The following is a 19,203-nucleotide window of genomic DNA, read 5'->3' on the forward strand; positions in this document are numbered from 1 at the left end:
GGGACCTATCACGACTATTCAGTTAAGCTGGCCAGTAGGTTCTTCCACGATAACAGAAGGCAAAGGCAGGCTACTACTAATGACAATTTGTACCCTAACACCGGTTGAATTGAAAATGCATTGTAAAATGTTGAATTGTGATTCGTCAACTTGTAATCTGTTCAATTGTAAAGTGTTCACTTGTGAGATGCTGACTTGAAGCAGATTACAAAAACCGATCGTACAACTTAGAAAATATTCAACATCCTAATGTAGTTTGTCATCAGCTTACTTAGACTTTATATATATGCACTATTTTCACTTTTAGATCTGTAGTTTAAGAAGTTACATGTTTGTTTTTTTTAACATTTAAACCTATTGAAGTTAAGTCTGTACACATGTGTACTGTATACATCGAACGAATTAACATGAACATATCTCTATATTCATAATTGATTTATTTGCATATCGATTTTGTAGAATCGGAACTTACAACATTGTACACTTTAAAATTGTACACAACAGATATTAAAATGTTGTATTTTAACATATTAAAAATTCTCTGTTAAACAAATGAGCTGAATATTCAACACGTGCAACATTTCTGGTGATCAATAATATCGGCGGTCTTTCCCTTCCATATGCAATAATATATTTTAAAACTAGATACTTTCATAAAATTATTTGAATATATATATAGAAATCCATTTCAGTAAGACATACGTTTCTTGTTTAAATTTCCAGCATGGTTTATCAGTTTGTGCATTCCTTTAGTTTTGCTATAAATGTTTAACCCTGCCTTCAATGGAGATCACTGCGATGATATATAATATGGTAAACTGTAAATAATGCCACGAAATAAAGAGACTAGCTTTTAGCAATACCTTTACAAAAATAAAAATCTTACTATATTTTGCGTGTCTTAGATTGTTAAGTTATATTCAATGTTTGCATGTTAAGCTTTTTTGGTTGGTTCTATTTTTGTCATATTGTTAGCGAACAGAAAAGAACAGATATTGATAGAAGTGACAGTTTATTACAACGTATACATATGTACATTGTCCTTTATACATACATTTTCTTAAGTACTGTACCGTTAAATACATTATTTTTTTAGCTGAAAAGGGTCACCTCTACAAAACCACAAAAACGGTGTGTTACTGCCAATTTGGTTGTTCGCATGTATGTCCGCAGCCATTGAAGCAGCATTTCTGTACACCCGGGCAGTCATGATCGGAACTGCACTCTTCCCAGCATACCCCAAAGCCAGGCCTAGGACATACGCCTGGTTTATCTAAAACGAGAACACTCACAATTGAAGCGAGTAAATTCACAATTGAAACGAGTACAGTCACAATTGAAACGAATGCACTCACAATTGAAACGTGTGCACACACAAATAAAACGTGTGAACTCGCAATTGAAACGTGTGCACACGCAATTGAAACGAGTGCACTCACTATTGAAACAATAACACTCACAATTGAAACAAGTGCACTCACAATAGAAATGTGTGCACTCACAATTCAAACGAGTACACTCACAATTGAGACGTGTACAATCTCAATTGAAACAAGTGCACTCACAGTATAAATTTATCCCATTTTCACCGCGACATTGACGGTATAACACGTTGTGGAATATACTTGCTTGTATTCAACACTGTGGAATATACCTGTCGCGTGCACGGACTACTTTTTAAATGAAGTCATGCGATATGCGCTAAAATTAGGTCGATATTGTTTGGTTCATTGATCGAATTTTAAGGTCACCCATTAGAAGAAAATGTGCATATTTTGCAGAAAAATATACATATGACATATACACCAAAAGAAATGTTGAAACAAAATATAAAATTACACGATTTTTGTTTTGTTATGTTTTTATTTATATTTACTTTACCACTGAATGATTTTTCATAACAAACAAAGTCGACAAAACTTAAGCTTCAAAATTATTTGACCTTCAACCTTTAAAGCTAGTCATATGACATAATTTTTCGCCATCCGTATAATAAATCAGCTGATTGATGGCGTCATAAAATGACATACTTATTGCGTCATTTTCCCCATTTGTTTTGACGATTTATTATAAACGCGACTTATTTCACATGTTTTCTACGTGTCCTGTATGTCGACATATCTGAATTGTCAATTGATCACATTTTCCTTATTTCTTGTAATGTGCATTGTTTATAACCAAAGCATATATTTTTGACATTTAACTTAAATATTAAGAATGTACAACAAGCCATACACATATCGCACAGTTCATGAATAATCTGCTATGTTTGCTTTCCTATTTAATTCACGTTAGGCATAGAGCTGTGTAAAGTATAAGATGGTAAAAATAGCACCACACTGGAATTGGGAACGTCCCATTTTGTACACGGGTATTTTCTACTCATTTATATGTTGTGTACTGGAATGTTTTCCATTCTTTGTGTATTTATATATAAAATTATTTTCTCGTACAATAAGGGTATTTACCATAGATAAATAAAACATTGTGCAAGTTTAAACATAATTATGTTTGTATGCAGAAATCTGCAAATGCAACCGAGTTTACCAACGGCTATTATTAGATAAACTGCTCCGCTTCATTTGAACAGCAGAAATGTAGAGTACATGACGTAGCGTGTGACGAAGAAGAAAGTTTATCGCGTTCATAAACTCATTTGAATAAAGTGATAGAATAGCATAAGGGTCTTTATTTAACTATGCTTAAATAATTATTAAGGACCCTAGATGCAAAATCGTCAATTATTGAGTTAAATGGATTATTAGATGGATTTTAAAGGATAATTAAAGGTAAGATACTAGTTCTTACGTGTTTTGATTTTTGTTTGTACTTTTGTCGTTCCCTGTTCTCGGGGAAATGATTTTAACATGGGCGCCATTGATGCATCGGATCACACACGGCATACCCATAACATTATATAAAAAAACACGTTCTGCGCGTCCTTAAATTCGTCGTCCAAAGTCGAAAAACGTATTGCCCTGTATATTTTGTCAAATAAAGTGTCAGTCGCTGCAATTGCCTGTTTACTCGTCAAAATTGTCAAGGTCTTCGATAGCTAAAGAAACTTCAGCGTACAGTTTATTTAGTATTGACAGACCTGTACAAAGTAGCGCCAGTCAAAAATCATAAAAAGCGACATTTAAAGTTATGGTAGCCAGAACTAGGTCGTCGATGGTGTACATGTATGTTGACATCGACAGCATTTTGTCACGAGCAATCGCCGCCATATTGGATTTTGATCATTTTCTTTCGAAAATAAAATAAATTATAGTAAAGTAAAATCTTCTTTTCGCGGTCGTAATGTGTTAAAATTCGCATACTGCGTAAAATTAAATGTAGGCATATGGTGATATTTTTACTTGTTTTACAGTGTGTGTGTGCATTTTTTAAAGACTATTTTGCGTACCAGAACAAATACATGTATATCACTACGCATGGTTACATTTGTTTTTAAGATTTTAAGCGCTTTTATGACTGAATTAAAATTATTGTTAAGGTTATTAGATCTATTTATGTTAAATGTCACGTTGAAAAAATCAAATGGGATAAATAGAATACTAGGATTAGCGTTGAATACAGAGAAGTTTATGTTGCTCGGCTCGAACACCGAAAGCGCTCGCCAAGGCTCGCGCTTCCGGCGTTCTAAGCCTCGCAACATAAACTTCTCTGTATTCAACGCTAACCTAGTATTCTCTATGTGTGCGCTCATAATAGAAACGAGTACACTCACAATTGAGACGAGTACAATCGAAATTGAAACGAGTGCACTCAGAATTGAAACGAATGCACACACAATTAAAATTGTGAACTCACAATTGAGACGAGTACAATCACAATTAAAACGAGTGCACTCATAATTGAAACGAGTGCACACACAATTGAAACAAGTGGACTCACAATTGAAACGAGTGCACTCACAATTGAGACGAGTGCACTCACAATTAGAGAGACACTAATCTACTTATGACGCAAAAAAAACACAATGCGCTAATAATATAAAATATTACGCACAAATGTAGAATAATATGAAAAATCAAAATAAGCAAATCGTGAAAATATCATGTGCTTTGATCATTCTTGAATTATAATCAACCCCAGCCAACAAATATCCTCAATGTATTACAAGATAATGACCGCCCTTTAACTTACATATGCATGCGTGTATGCCGATGTTTATACATGTGTTTATTAACAATGTCGTGCTTTTAAATGTCTTCAAGATTCAGACGAAATAATAAAATATTACAAATAAATTCATCAATTAAGATATGTGAGTTTTTTAATTTATTTAATAATGCAGTGTCAATTAATATTGGTTAGAACTTACAGATTAAAAATTAATGTATATAATAGAACGTGCAAAATGTTCCCATGCTTTCTTGGAAATAATCTGTAAATCAAAAATGATCGTGAAGACAAATCTCCTATTATTGAAGTTGAATTTGACACTGATTTGGCAACAGTGAAGCTTTTATATCAAAGTAAATAAAGTATATGCAATCCATAATCACCGCCGCTTTGTTAAATAGTTCAATATATTTATTCAGTGCTTCATATGAGCAATATCACTACAGTGCAATTTATGGAGAAAATAATGCATGAACTGCAACTTAAGAACAATATCAGGCCTCTTTCTGGCAATTTTGAGAAAAATGCAAATTTGGGATTTTGCTTTTTTTAGCGAAATGTCCACTGTTTTGTGGAAAACAAATGTATTATTACTCTTTATAATAACACAAATTATAAGAACACTGTCTTATAAATTATATTGAAACGCAGTGTGTGTGTGTGTGTGCGTGTGTATTTATTTATTTGTTTATTTATTTATTTATTTATTTATTCATGTTTTTATTTATTTATTTATTTATTTATTTACTTATTTTAAATTATAATAATTAATAATTTAAATTTTATATTTACATTATTTTACATTTCGTATGTCTGGCACTAAGATGACAATTGAAGGCATGAAGATGATTTAATACCTCGGCAGTCAATGTTCGTACATCCTACAGACCCGTCGTTGCACCAACAAGTATTGCATTTGTCTTGGAACACCGAACCGTGCTCGTACCATTGTCCCTTGTAATAGCACCGTCGTTCTGTTAATAAGTGCTTATTTTTGTCAAATACTCTACTCATTTGATAATTTCGAATTTTACGATAGACAAAACAAAAATTAATATAAGACTACCTAAAAACCAGAAATACACAAAGAAGTCGCAATTTTGAGAGGAATATTGCTCCGTTGTTGGCATCGAAATGGCAAAACGATTGTTATAATGTATTGGATTTTATTGAATGTATTGTGCAATGATCTGGGTTGGTCATACCACAAAGCTGATATTGACCTGATAAAAAGGTGCCTGATATAATTATAATATCAGGTAAGTTAAATGATAATATATCTGTCAACATTGTATTTATTTATTTATTTAATTTAAATAATAATCGTTAATAATTTAAAATTTATATTTATATTATTTAACATTCCGTATATCTGGTATAAAAATGAAGGCATGAAGATGATTTAATACCTTTGCAGTAAATTAGAGTACACATCACAGACCCGTTATTGCACCCACAAGTATTGCAGTCGTCTGGGATCCTCGAACCGTGCTGGTACCATTGTCCCATGTAATAGCACGGCAAGCCTGTTAATAAGTGCTCTCTGTTTTTTTTCAGATACTCTACTTATTTGATAATTTCGAATCTTACGATAGACAAAACAAAAATCAATATAAGAATACCAAAAATCAGAAATACACAAAGTAGTCGCAATTTTGAGAGGAATATTGCTCCGTTGCTGGCATCGAAATGGCAAAACGATTTTTATAATTTATTGGTTTTTATTGAATGTATTGTACAATGATCTGGGTTTGTCATACTACAAAGCTGATATCGACCTGATAACAAAGTGCCTGATATAATTCTTATATCAGGTAAGTTGAATGATAATATATCAGTCTACATTGTATGTTTGGAGGTACATCATTAATCGGAAACAACGCAAGCATTTAAATGTTTCATTTTAAAAACGTAAATACTAATCTTAACTACAGGTATTATTTAATCAAGAAGCATACAAGTAGGGCATATTGGAGAAAGCCGATTCTGCGTGGAACATCCGGCAATGATCGAACATGTCAGAGAAAGTTGCAGCAACAGACGCATCTACAAACATAAAATAAGAAAAAAAATTATTAATGAGCATAATGATGACCATAATGGTGAAAAGGATGATGATGGTAATCATCATATTGAAGCTCATACGAAAATGAAGTTGAAAGCGATTGAAATTTGTTTTATGCATTTCACTGTTTCACAGCGTAGTTAAATATAGTTAATATAGTTAAATATAATTATAATGTCAAAAGGTTCAACGCATTGCTTAAAATATGGTTACGTATATTTATAGCTAAAAGTATGGCTATGCATGCAGCTGAACGTTTTATTTCAAAGTCGTTTGGGAATGCAAATGCAACTTCGATATATCCGAAGTTCGATTTATCCGAGCTTGTAATTGGCAACGTAAAATGTAACTATTTTCAATGATTGTGATAAAATATGGTGAAACAAATGACAGTAATAAAAACGATTAAACGAAACAATTATTTGATTTGCTTATACCAAAACAAACAAACAAAAACTGTTAAGCACATATTCAACATGTTACACATGTGTTTCTCTTAAGATGACGACGTCATTATAGTATGCTTTTGTGCCCGTTTCCTGAAATAAAGTTTTATCTTTTCATTCCATGCTATTTTGAACGACGATTTTACAAATGCGAAAAAGGTTTGTAAGCGCCTTAAAATAATAGTATGCGCATTTTTCACTGTTGAATTACGCTGAAAAGAAGAACGGGTCAAAAGAGTTGGTTAAAATGTGGTAACTGACCAATTATCTGCAACTCATCTTGCTTCAAGTTGTTTATAAAAAAAACTGTACAGTCCTCTAAGCCGAGCGGAACTGTCTTTTTATCAGGATCGTAGTTAGTGTTCTTGTGTCGTATGAACGAATCAGCACTAAAACTAAATTTAGATTCACATCGTACATGCATGATCAGTTGTCAAACGAAAGTACGGTTAATATTAAAATGCATTATTTTTCTCTTTCCGGGATATTGTTTTAGTATGTTGATGCTGCAATATAAGTGTATAAATATAAATATAAGTTTACATGAAGTGAAAACCCAAAAAATAAACAACGGTTGCGATACACACCTATAAACATAGCATATACTGTTAAATGCGCATAATATCACTTTAAACGTTCGTACAAATTATAACCATAACGTCACGTAACGGCGAGAATGAATCTCGCTGCTGTTGTGGAATACTGTTACCTTTGTTTCCACATCGTTGTCGCTATAATATGTTACATGACTTAATTATATTTTTTGATTATATTATATTAACATATCGAGGTTTACACTTACGATGAGGTTTTCGCATATTGTCAATATAATAAATACACAGGAAAAATCATTGGCATTGCGCCAGAGTGAAATAATCAACGTGTATCATTTCACTCAAGCTAGAGTATTATTTTCAGGTCGTCGTTCACTTTTATTCACAACTGATTCATTGCATAGTACGAAATGAAAATATGTTATGGTTGTGACTTTCGGATTCGCGTTTTCGCATTTATATGTGTGATTTCAAATTTCGCCTGTATTTGTACAACAAATGCCTATGTATACATCAGTTCACAGTGACCTCGTGCTATACACGTCTCATGCATACCGCACGAATAAATCATTCCGTATGTCACACAAAATTGTTGAACTAGTAGTTACAGAGCAAAACAAGTTTAAAATATGTAAAATGCATATGTACGAACTTACCTTACTTTATGATCAATTGCAACGCAAAGTCAAATAATGATAATAAAACATGGAATATCGGTTTTTATCTACAGTTTGAGTGTAATTCACATGACGAAAGAGAAATGCTAATCTCAAAGGCTTTGGAATAGATCTTGCTAGAATTTGCGATAAACCTTTTACATGTGACTTAAATAGAAACAAAATGTTGCATATAAGTAAGCTTCAGCGCTTCCGAAGGAGCACTATTTATCCTTGCGTGTAGAATTATTGTCTGACCATTCAACTGAGTAATCTAACTAAGTTTAATATTCTGATAATGAAAAGGAATGTGTCTGTATAAGCAATTCCTGCCGATAAGCCTTTAAAAAATTAAAGGGATTACGACCGGCATTTCCCGAGAACATGAATATTAATTGTCCTTCTTCTTAAGGTATGTAAGGTGTTTACAAATAATCCTTATGCAACCGTTGCTGTTGACACTGCAACATGTGCTGATTCTGCTTCGTTCAGTCCGATGTTTATTATAAATATGTTGATGTTGTTAATACGACATTAACCCATTAATTCCTAGCGTCTAGAAAAAAGGCCTTTGCAAACAGCGTAGACCCAGGGTCTGCGCCGTTTTCTTAAAGGAATTTCTGTTAAAAAAATATTCTAAATATAGAAAAAAATATACTAGACATCCCTAATTTTGGAAATAAATTGTTCCAATTTAAAAGGATGGGGGAGTCCACTAGGCATAAATGGGTAAACTGCCGTAACGTCTTCGACAACTTATTCAGCTACGCCCTCTCCCGCTTCAACACCTGCAACTTTTTGTACTACTACATCAACCACTACTAACAATAGCATGAGTACGACAACATGTACTCCTGCTGCAACATACTGCCGAAAGCATAAAATAATTATATATATGTAGTATATATAGTATAATTACTTTATGCATTCGGCAGTAGTGCAGAAATTTGCACAGAATATATATATTCGAGAAGCGCAAAGTTCAAACAATTTAAATGAATATAAATTCTTCTCACATATATTACCGTATCCCATCAGATAGTTTTTAATCATGAAAAAATGTTATTTACGAATGTGTTCTTTCTCTTGTTTATTGCTAAACAACACATCTAATTCAAAACATGTATTATGGATTACTTTTTCTTGGCAACCTTCTAAACTAGCAATCTGTCTGATATTTTAAATGTATTTGCTATTTTTACAAATACCGGCAGAATTATGAAGACGGATCTGACATAATGATGCGGAATAAGTCCGCAACCATATAATTTTTCTGCACACATGTGCTTACGAATAACACAGCCGTTGTTATTTACGCAAGGAATGTGAATTGTTCAACGCATCAGGTTTAAGCTCCCTATGTACATTTATTTTTGGTTGTTCGCAAGAACAATAAAGGTTAAAAGTAGTGTTTTGAAAATCGGTATGCAGACCACTACCGTTCACCAAATCACTCAAAAATCGATGATTAATGGCAGTCTGCGCCGAGAAATAGTTCGCGGATGTATACTTTACGTACATGTATTTAAACTAAGTACATTATGCTGTTCACGTGGAGAAAGAATTCGCTTTAGTTAAATAACATTTTTGCCTAATGCAAATAGTCCACTGCGTGTTACGTTATAATCGCGTAACACAGCTCTCCTTAACGGTCACAGGGTCAGGGCAGCCAATAGATGTATTCGCGAATACGCAGCAGGACTTCTAAATGAACTCTGAAATACACAAATAGAGGAGCACATATGAGGCTATTAGTTACCATTCTCAATAACAGCCGATTCTTTATCATATCAACTGGAGAAAAACGGAAAAATCTAATGCTATTTTACTAAGTGATCAATAAAACCATTATTTCATTGTGTAAAGCAAAAAAAAGTTAAAAGATAATATTTTATTTTAATATGCATATAAATTCCATTTCATTATTGTTTCATTATGATGAGTAAAACGTAGCTCATTGGGAAAATTCGTGACAATCGGAAATAATGTATCGATATTCGTTAAATCTCAACAGAAAACAACAAAACTGTTTGTTTTTATGTACTCGGTCACTAAATCGTCGGGGATAACATAATGGACTATCGATAAACGTTGATAACACAATATTGCTTTCAAGATGAGGAAACAAAAACTAACGAAATAATATAGAGCCATGACGGTTATCGTATTATTATCTAACCACAAATGTTTGCCGTACTCGTTCAGTCGGTATGGAACTCGTTCTTGAAAGACTGAATATGATATTTTTATAGAACCGCGTCGCTATGGTCCAGCCTGCGCAGTATGTTAAGAGATACCTAATGAGACAACGAAACCTTACGTGATTTATAGCGGACGGCGCGGCTCCTGACCAGACTGCGCAACTTCGCAACTGTGTAGAAAGGGCTTTAGCTACGCTAGCCAACGCGCCATAACACCCATTTTCGGTTCTAAAAGTAATATTTGAATGTGTCGAAAAAAAACCTGCGTGTTAATCAAATATTAAAATACCATATATTTTGATGGTGAAAAAATAAACTCATTATAAGAAATGTGAGGACACAAATGATGTGATCTCCTGTAGTATAATTATTATTTACGAACATCAACATGTGGTTTGAATACACGTGCAATTAATTACACACATTTCATGCGGTGAATATGCGACTAACAAGTGACAAAAAACAACAACAATGTGAACCGTATTGTTTAATTGAATTATTTAAAACGTATTTTTCTAACTTTATTTCAAAGTCAGGATATTATATTTTAGAGTTTCTGACCGACATAATCGCCAATGGCGATTGAATCTGTCAGCTGGCGATTAAAGTTGAAAATGTAAAAGAAAAGGGCAATTGTCAAAAAATCAAAGTTACTTTATAAATCTAATAGTATTCCCTAGTTTAAAAGAGCTCGGTCAGCAACTGGAGCTACACGTCAGGACCAGGGTGAGAGTCACCCGCAGAAGATTTTCTTGAAGAATCGCCAAGCGGAATGGTAATTGTCCGTAGGTGGATAGTGGTTTCACTTCATCGTCTGAGGAAGGTCGGATAGGGGAACTTCTTCGGGCGGCTCTGTTAATCAAGCAAGTACAGTCATCCCTTGACCCGAACATCCTCTCCAGCTGGCTTCGCTGACTCCCAGAACTTAAAAGGATCGACAAGCGCAATGTTCATTGTCTGTAGGTGGATAGTGGTTTCACTACATCGCCGTAAGAGGGATGGGAGCAGCGAAGCTGGCAGCGTAGAGGACGGACGGGGCGGACCTTGGGTAGAGATACAGGCCAGGATTTCGAGGGTGGGCGATGAAGATAATTTAAGTGTCCCAAGACGGCGGTACTCAGTACGCTCTACGTGCTGAGGAAACCGTCCTATGGTTCGGATCGGCGGCTTGTGGCGACTAGAGTGGCCATAAAAGCGGCGCATCGCGCGGCGAGGAGCGGGAAGAAGGTCTTTTTTAATTGTCAGCACTCCCTTGGGGGAATAACCTTGTCCTTTTAAGGGCAAATAGACGTTAATTGTTTTGCAATTTGTCTAATAGTGCACATTTAAGTCTCATTGGCACTGGTCTATTTGGATCAAACTTATTTCGTTGGCAAATTCCCGGGCAGCAGAGGTAAATTTGACCTACTTTGGCTAAAAATTAAATATTTTTCACTGAAAGCTCACAGAGACAAGTATGCACATAAAGAAGTCGTTAAATTTCAGCAATGACTGTAAATAACGTATGAACTACACACACTCACACACACGCACGCACACGCATGCACCCGCACGCACCCGCACGCACCCGCACGCACCCGCACGCCCCCCCCCCCCACACACACACATACACAAAGTTACTCTTATTTGGAGGAACACAATGTGTGATCATAAGCAACAATCATGTAGTCATAAGGACCATGAAAGCCTAACTGTGTTCTTTACTTTGCCAGGACACCGACTCCGTGTTACAGCTTCGAGTGAAATCCAACACGAATTGCAGTCCATCGTGTGTGTTTTTATGACTTGAATCAAATGATTGCTGTAGAATAGAAAAAGTTGTGTTTTCCTTGCATTGATCTTACCAAAAAAAAATATTTATCCTAAATTAATGTTTTTATTATAACAAGCTCAAACGTGGATGGAAAAGTATTTTATATCATTATTTAGATTTTGTTAACATCGCTTGATGACTACAAAATGCAAATCATCAAACAATCGGCGGATAACGGTCAGATAACAACAAACAGGAACGCCAAAAAGGCAAACAGAAAAAACAAAATGGCGCAAAATGTTCAGTGTACATCAGGATACGGTCGGTTGTTCAATTGTTCTCAGGTACCGAATACGCCCATGGGGCAATTAATAATGAGCACAATTAGCTAGTCCAATTCTCCAAACCATGACATTTAATCGACAATACTTGACCGTTTAAGGACGTACGCGGCAGTTTAGTTGTACGCAAATGTTTTTTGACTGAAACACCGGTTGCGCAATAAGTGTATGTTTTTTCGGATATTAGAATAAAAACGGGATGCAAATTCAATAAGGGAATGATACCAAGAAATAAATTATTATGAAGTTTAGAAAATTGATAAACAATTTATAGCCTCTATAAAACATAATACGAATCGACCATCATCCCGACGACCACACAAACCTTTTTTATCGCGTGATTGTAACAACAAGCATGAATCTCATTACGGAACAGCACTTAATACTTCCTTATAACTGAACATGTTTGTGTCGCAAGTAAGACTTGATTAAAACGGACCGGACAGCTTTTCTTCAAATTAACCAATTTGTTATTGAATCATCATATATTTAAAACATGCCATCAAAGTATATGTGTGTTATATAAACTATAATCAAAATCGTTATGTACGTTTTATGCTATGCTTAAAAATAAATCGGAACACCTTTATAACTTTAATTTTTCAAACAACGGCTTCCGATATCAACTTTCATTTAGTGTTGTTTGAGATAATTTACTACATAGAATATCTGATGAATTCAATGATACGTTTAAACCATGTGCGGATGTAACTGCATCTTGCCGCACGTGAATATAGTAATACTTGAATATTATTAATTTTTGTTCGCTTAATTTATTTCTCCCTGGCCAATATGATAAGAAAAAACTAACATTTTGTTTATTTTTGGGTAAGCAATTGATTTAACAAAAACATTGATGTACACTGAGTCAATCACAGGCTTGTCAATCGTTAATCAAAGTATTTGAACACGCGCTGGTACCGCACCACGTGCAATCCATTTATAATACACACAAAACGTCAGATAAAACGAATGTTATGCAATCTAAATCTATCTACCTAAATATTGTAAAATCTTTATTTTTATTTTTGTGACACGCTGAAATACTTACGACACAACATGCAATCACGTGTAGCATAGGGGAATTTGATAAAGCCCTTATTCTTGAATGGGAAAACAACATCCTCTAAAATGCATTATATTGAGAAAACAGGATCGGATATTTATTTATTTAGTAAATTTTCAGTTGTGATTTGTTGGCACTTAGCATTTATTGTTTGACTGCGAGTTGTATTGTTAATGGTAATTGTGCACAAAAGAGCCTTGTGTCTTAGTTAATATCCCCCTCTAAAGGCGGAGAGATATAGTATTGGCCTTGCTCGTCTGTACGTCAGTTCGTCCGCCCGTCTGTCACAAACAAAATGTTTGTGGCGGGGATATCAATTTTAACGAATTTGCGTGTTTATCTGTTTTCTAATTGCTTTTAGATAACTCACGAGTCAATTGTGTAAATTAGGATGAAATCTATATGCAGAAAGGTATTAAAAGTTGAAAGTAAGAAAATATATTTTTTATTTTTCCAAATAACTTTGGTTATTTCCATTTGATGTTTCATGATATGAAATAAAATTTTAATCATAATTATAAATGAACACAGAAAATTTTATTATTTTCAGCAGTTTTCTCACTTGTGTGCTCAGTTTTGTTCTTTGAGGCATATTTGCGACGTGAACTCACACGTTGAAATAGTCATTTAATTCAAAGCTCGATAAAACAAATACGAACACCCGTCGGCCGTCAACCTTGATTTTTATGTCATTTTAATATTAGCAAAAGATGGACGTAACAAACATTTTGCTATATGTAAAAATAAATAGTTAAAATTACCGCGTACGTTCTTAAAATGTGTTCTGTACTTTAGAATATGTGAGTCATTGTAGATTTAAAAACAAAATACTGATTTCAGTATTATTACATTACAGTGGCGTATCAACAACTAATAAATTATTATAATTTTAAAAACTCAATATAGATAGAGAATTTCATGTAGGTAGTGAATTATTGTTTTACATATACGTCATAAATGCCTTCTGTAGAATCTCTATTCACATGCAAACTTGTTTGTAGTATGTGAACGTTTGCCTAAAAATGCAATACTTGTGTTGGATTAGGTTTTGATCGCACACGAACTGTGAAAATAAAATTGTGTTTCATGTTTATTTTCCTAGCAATTCCAATAATATGGTACTGCGTTTATCTACATTAATGCATACAAATGATATGCCGTGAATTGGTATAGTCATGTCAAGAATCACAATTAATACCGTTGATATACCCCTTTAAGTTTATTGTATACGTATTGTTTTTAATTGAAATACCTTATGTAATGATCTAGATACACATCATTTATAATTTGTATTTTCATTATAATATTGAAATCTTCATTTGCATACAGCAATAAATTGGTAAAGTAATGTCAAGAATTCCAAAAAAAACTATGCCCCTTTAAATGTGTTCAAGTATCTTGTTTTGTGTTTGGTTCCGTGTAAACCTATATTTGTTTGATTTTGCTATACATAATTTGTGTTTTCACTTAAATTTAAATCTACTTTTACATTGGCATACATAAACATTGGTCAAATATTCTTTTGAATTCGCATACAGTAGTAGATTGGTCAAGTTGTGTAAAGAATTGCACTTAATACCTTTGATATGCCCCTTAAATATAGTGTATACATCTTGTTTTTAGTTTTTTACTGTATTTTTCTTCTTTTATTCATCTTGCTACACATAATGTGTGTTTTCATTTACATTTAAATCTCCTTTTTCGTTGGCATACAGCAATACATGTACTAGTATGTTTTTTATCCTGCACCATGTATATGGTTTTCACTGTGTTTTTAAATTGTATTTTAATACCTGCAGTTAAACTGCATTTTTGAACAAACGACCCCGGTTACCTATTGTTTTCTTCTTATATTTGTATTAAGTTATAAGTCATTAAACATTTAGGTAAATTTGGAAAAAATCTTGGTGGAGGAAGGCATGTTAAAATAAAAATGACTTTGCATTTTATTTATTTTCATATGTGAAATTCTGTTGTTTTTGTTTATGTTTAAAAATTGATAAAAACCATGAATGAATCGATTCATGTTAAACAAAATAAAGTTGCAGTCAAATTAAATCAGTATCACATATTTTGTGAGAAATAGAGGTTGTTTTCAACATTTTCTCATTAATTTACTCTAGCTTTTATGCTATTACCTTATTGGTGAATTGTTCTTGTGCTCAAATATGCTTGTTGTTCAAGTTCGAATAAAAAATGAACAACACCGGTGACCCGTGATTTTAATTTTATTTTTCTATCCACAACAGATGGTTGTACCTAAATACCAAAAAATATCATATTCTGGATGGAGCAAAATTTGCATTCAAACTGCAGCATACGTCCTTAAATTAAATGGGCAATGAATTGTCACAGCTCGAGAAAATTCAAGCAAGTGTTTCGGCCATGAACTTACGAATAGGTCAAGTTGACAGGCGTATTAGTGACTTAGAAATTAGAATTAAAGAAGTATTTAAAAAATCACGTGACTTTAGTGGTAGTGCCGTAGAGGATATAAAGAATAAACAAAAGCCGGTGGACAATACATATGTATGTTAAAAAATATGAAACACATGACAACAACAGAAGATGCACATGTCGCCAAGGAATCGAAACTTCAGGCGGAACTAAAATGCCGTAGTATGCGGGACAATCTTCTGTTTTTTAGAATCACGGAAGAAAACAAGAAAACTGTGAAAACTGGACTTTATTGACACAAAACTACATATACAACATGCAAAGAGGATATAAATATTCACAGGGCACACAGAGTTGGGGCTTTCAGACAAGACAATGTGAGACCCATTGTGGCTAAGTTTGCTTTTTTGCCGGATAAGGAAAGCAGCCAATCAGCTGAAAGTAACCCCATTTGGGATCGCCGAACAATATCCCCCGGAAATAATGGAGAAACGAAGAAAGCTGGTTCCGATTATGAGGGCGGCACGCTCATAGGGCAAAGAAGCCTATATTAAGGTCGACAGGTTGTTTATCAGCAAACAGCTGTACGTCGAATAGGACAACAGTGAGATAGCCATAAAAGTTATCTCTTGGAATATTAAAGGGTTATCTTCTACGAAGAGTGGTGACAGCAAACTTTCGTCACTTTTTGTTGAACATGATATTATCTGTTTAATTGAGTCCTGGACTAACGAAAATTCAATAACTGACTTTAAAGGTTACATCAATCCTATACACTCGTACAGACGCTTCCAACACCGTAGAGCAAGGAGTTCGAGCGGCGGGATCATCGTGTATATTAGAGACAGTATTCGCAAAAGAGTAAGAAATAACATTGATTTTTTGCTAGGGCTTAAAATAGATAAAACACATTTCAATATTGAAAATGATATGTATTTAGCTGCTGTGTAAATTCCATCAGAGAATTCACCAACGCATGATATGTATGATGTCAACATTTTTCAACTGTTAGAATCCGATATTAACATTTTTAATAGTAAAGGGAAAGTATTTATCAATGGGGACGCAAATGCTAGAACTGTTCATAAAGCTGATTTAAGTGACAATCACAGAAGCTTAAGTGATTTTAATTTATTTCAGAGGGCGGCCTGTGACCCTGGTGCAAATAGATTTGGTAATTATTTGTTAGACGTGTGTACATCTACTAACATAAGAATTGTAAACGGTAGACTATTTCAAGATAAAGAAGTTGGCAAATTAACTTGTTTTACCCATAAACGGGAAAGTACAGTAGACTATTTGTTAACATCAGTAAAAAACTTTCACGATTTAACCTATTTTAAGGTGCACGATTTCACGGAATTCTCAAATCATGTCCCAGTGATATTTGCTCTGAGCATGAACAATCCGGTTACTAACTGTAACAATAATCAGCGCGTATACGTTAAATGGAAATCAGAGTACATGGATACTTTCGTGCACGACATATTAAACGGTGCTCAAGAACTAGAACACAATTTGCAAACAGGTATTCACTCGCGATAAGATCCGGATTTATTAATATTTGTCTCGGAGTTCACTGATATCCTAAATAAATGAGGTGAACGATATTTTAAACATGTAATTAGCAATAATGTTATGAACAATCATAGTTAATAACTAATAACTTCCGCTGACACCGATAAGCAACGCTGGTTTAATGAAAAATGCAACGAAAACGGACAGAATATACTCAAACAGTTTACAAGTATAATTTAAATAGGAATATGCATACACGAACAACCGTGCTGGCAGCAAGGAAAGAATATAAGTATTTATGTCGGAAAAAATAAAATCTAAGTTTAACATAAATGAAATCTAAGTTTAACAGAGAACAGGGTGTGAAATTAAATTAAATAACATGAGTGGCAAAAAAAATCGCGAATTCTGGAAATTATTCAAACAAAAAACGGTATCACCGAAAGCGGATAATATATCGCTGCAAGAATTCTATGAATATTTCAATACTTAAGCTTCTGAGGCTGACGTTAACGTAAACAACGACGAAAGTGACAGTTATTTACGGCAGTTTGATAATATAGAAAATCCAATCAGCTCTTACCCTGATCTAGACAAACACATTTCCGAAGAAGAAATAATTAAATCTACAAGGCGTTTAAATAATAATAAGGCAGCCTCAAACGATAATATTATTTATAAATACTTACTTGTCAATGGGAGTAATTATTCCATTACATAAACGGGGCGATAGTTCTGATTTAAATCACTTTAGAGGCATAACGCCGTAAAGCTGTATTGCGAAACTATTTACAAGTGTGATACTTTTAAATGAACGCTTAAAATCTTTGGCAGAAACCCATGACATTCTTACAGACGCTCAGTTCGGTTTCAAACCCAATTGCAGTAGTGTCGTTGCAATTTTCATTCTTAACCATTTAATATAATAACAAATACATAGTAAAAACAAACTTTTCTGTTGCTATGTTGATTACCGGAAGGCCTACGAACTTATAAATCGCGTACAGATATGGCATAAAATGATTTTATCGGAAATCGACGGCAAGTTAATTTCATTTATCCGCTCTATGTATAGCGAGGTCAAACTACAAGTAAAACACATGAGCTTACTGACCTTTTAAGTAGCAATGTCGGCCTATTACAAGGAGAAATACATCGCCGATCATGTTTTCGTTATTTATTAATGATATAGAATTTAGTTTGCAAAACGGAATAAACGCCGGAATAACGAAAGATCAATTGTCTATTTATCTCCTCTTATTTGCTGATGATGCTGTCATTTTTTAAGAAACTAAAGAATGACTCCATGAATCGTTGAATAATACTGCAATGAATGGAATTTAAGTGTTAATATTGAAAGAAACAAAAATATTGGTTTTCCGAAAAGGCGGCGCGCTAAGCAAAAAATACAAATGGACCTACAAAGAAAACGATATCGAAATAGTTAGCAAGTTTTACTACCTTGGAATTGTCATGTCAAGTGGGGGCGCATTTATATCTGCCACGAATACACTTTATGGCAAAGCTACAAGGTCGATAAATTCACTTTTTTGTATTGCAAAATATATGGAAATGCAAATAAATGTTAGGTTCAAGCTATTGATGCATATGTGGTGTCAGTCCTTAATTATAATTGCGAAGTAGGGGGATTTATTGCGGCAACTAATATTTAACGAATTCACAGAAAGTTCTGTAAAAGACTGATAAATGTAAAACTGTCAACAAATTCAACGCATTCTATGCTGAATTTGGTCGATTTCCTTTATACATTGGTAGATACTTAAGAATTGTTAAATATTTTTTCAAATCAAACATTGGTAGATACCTAAGAATTGTAAAATATTTTTTCAAATCAAACAAGGAAATTGTATCCTTACTATTGTCATTAATATGCAAAGATCAGAAATTGAAACACAAAATGGCACTGTTAATTGGTCCTTTAAAGTTCGCAAAATTTTTAACCAAACAGGATTTACAGATGTATGGTTGTTTCCTAAGTCAGTTCTATTTGAAAGTTTTATTCCTTTGTTAAAGACTAGACTCAGAGATCAGTATGCACTTCATTACTTTTTTATAAG

General features: G+C 33.7%; 1 long non-coding RNA gene across 1 annotated transcript; it reads right to left on the bottom strand.

The window, feature by feature from the left end:
- Positions 1-1,006: 1,006 nt before the first annotated feature.
- Positions 1,007-7,973, bottom strand: LOC127833999 (uncharacterized). The gene is made up of 5 exons (XR_008027722.1): positions 7,850-7,973; positions 6,087-6,174; positions 5,538-5,654; positions 4,986-5,102; positions 1,007-1,273 (listed from the first exon to the last, which is right to left on the bottom strand). It is a non-coding gene; the product is annotated as an uncharacterized LOC127833999 (long non-coding RNA).
- Positions 7,974-19,203: the final 11,230 nt, after the last annotated feature.

The sequence above is a fragment of the Dreissena polymorpha genome, chromosome 6, assembly GCF_020536995.1.
Source record: "Dreissena polymorpha isolate Duluth1 chromosome 6, UMN_Dpol_1.0, whole genome shotgun sequence".
Taxonomy (NCBI): domain Eukaryota; kingdom Metazoa; phylum Mollusca; class Bivalvia; order Myida; family Dreissenidae; genus Dreissena; species Dreissena polymorpha.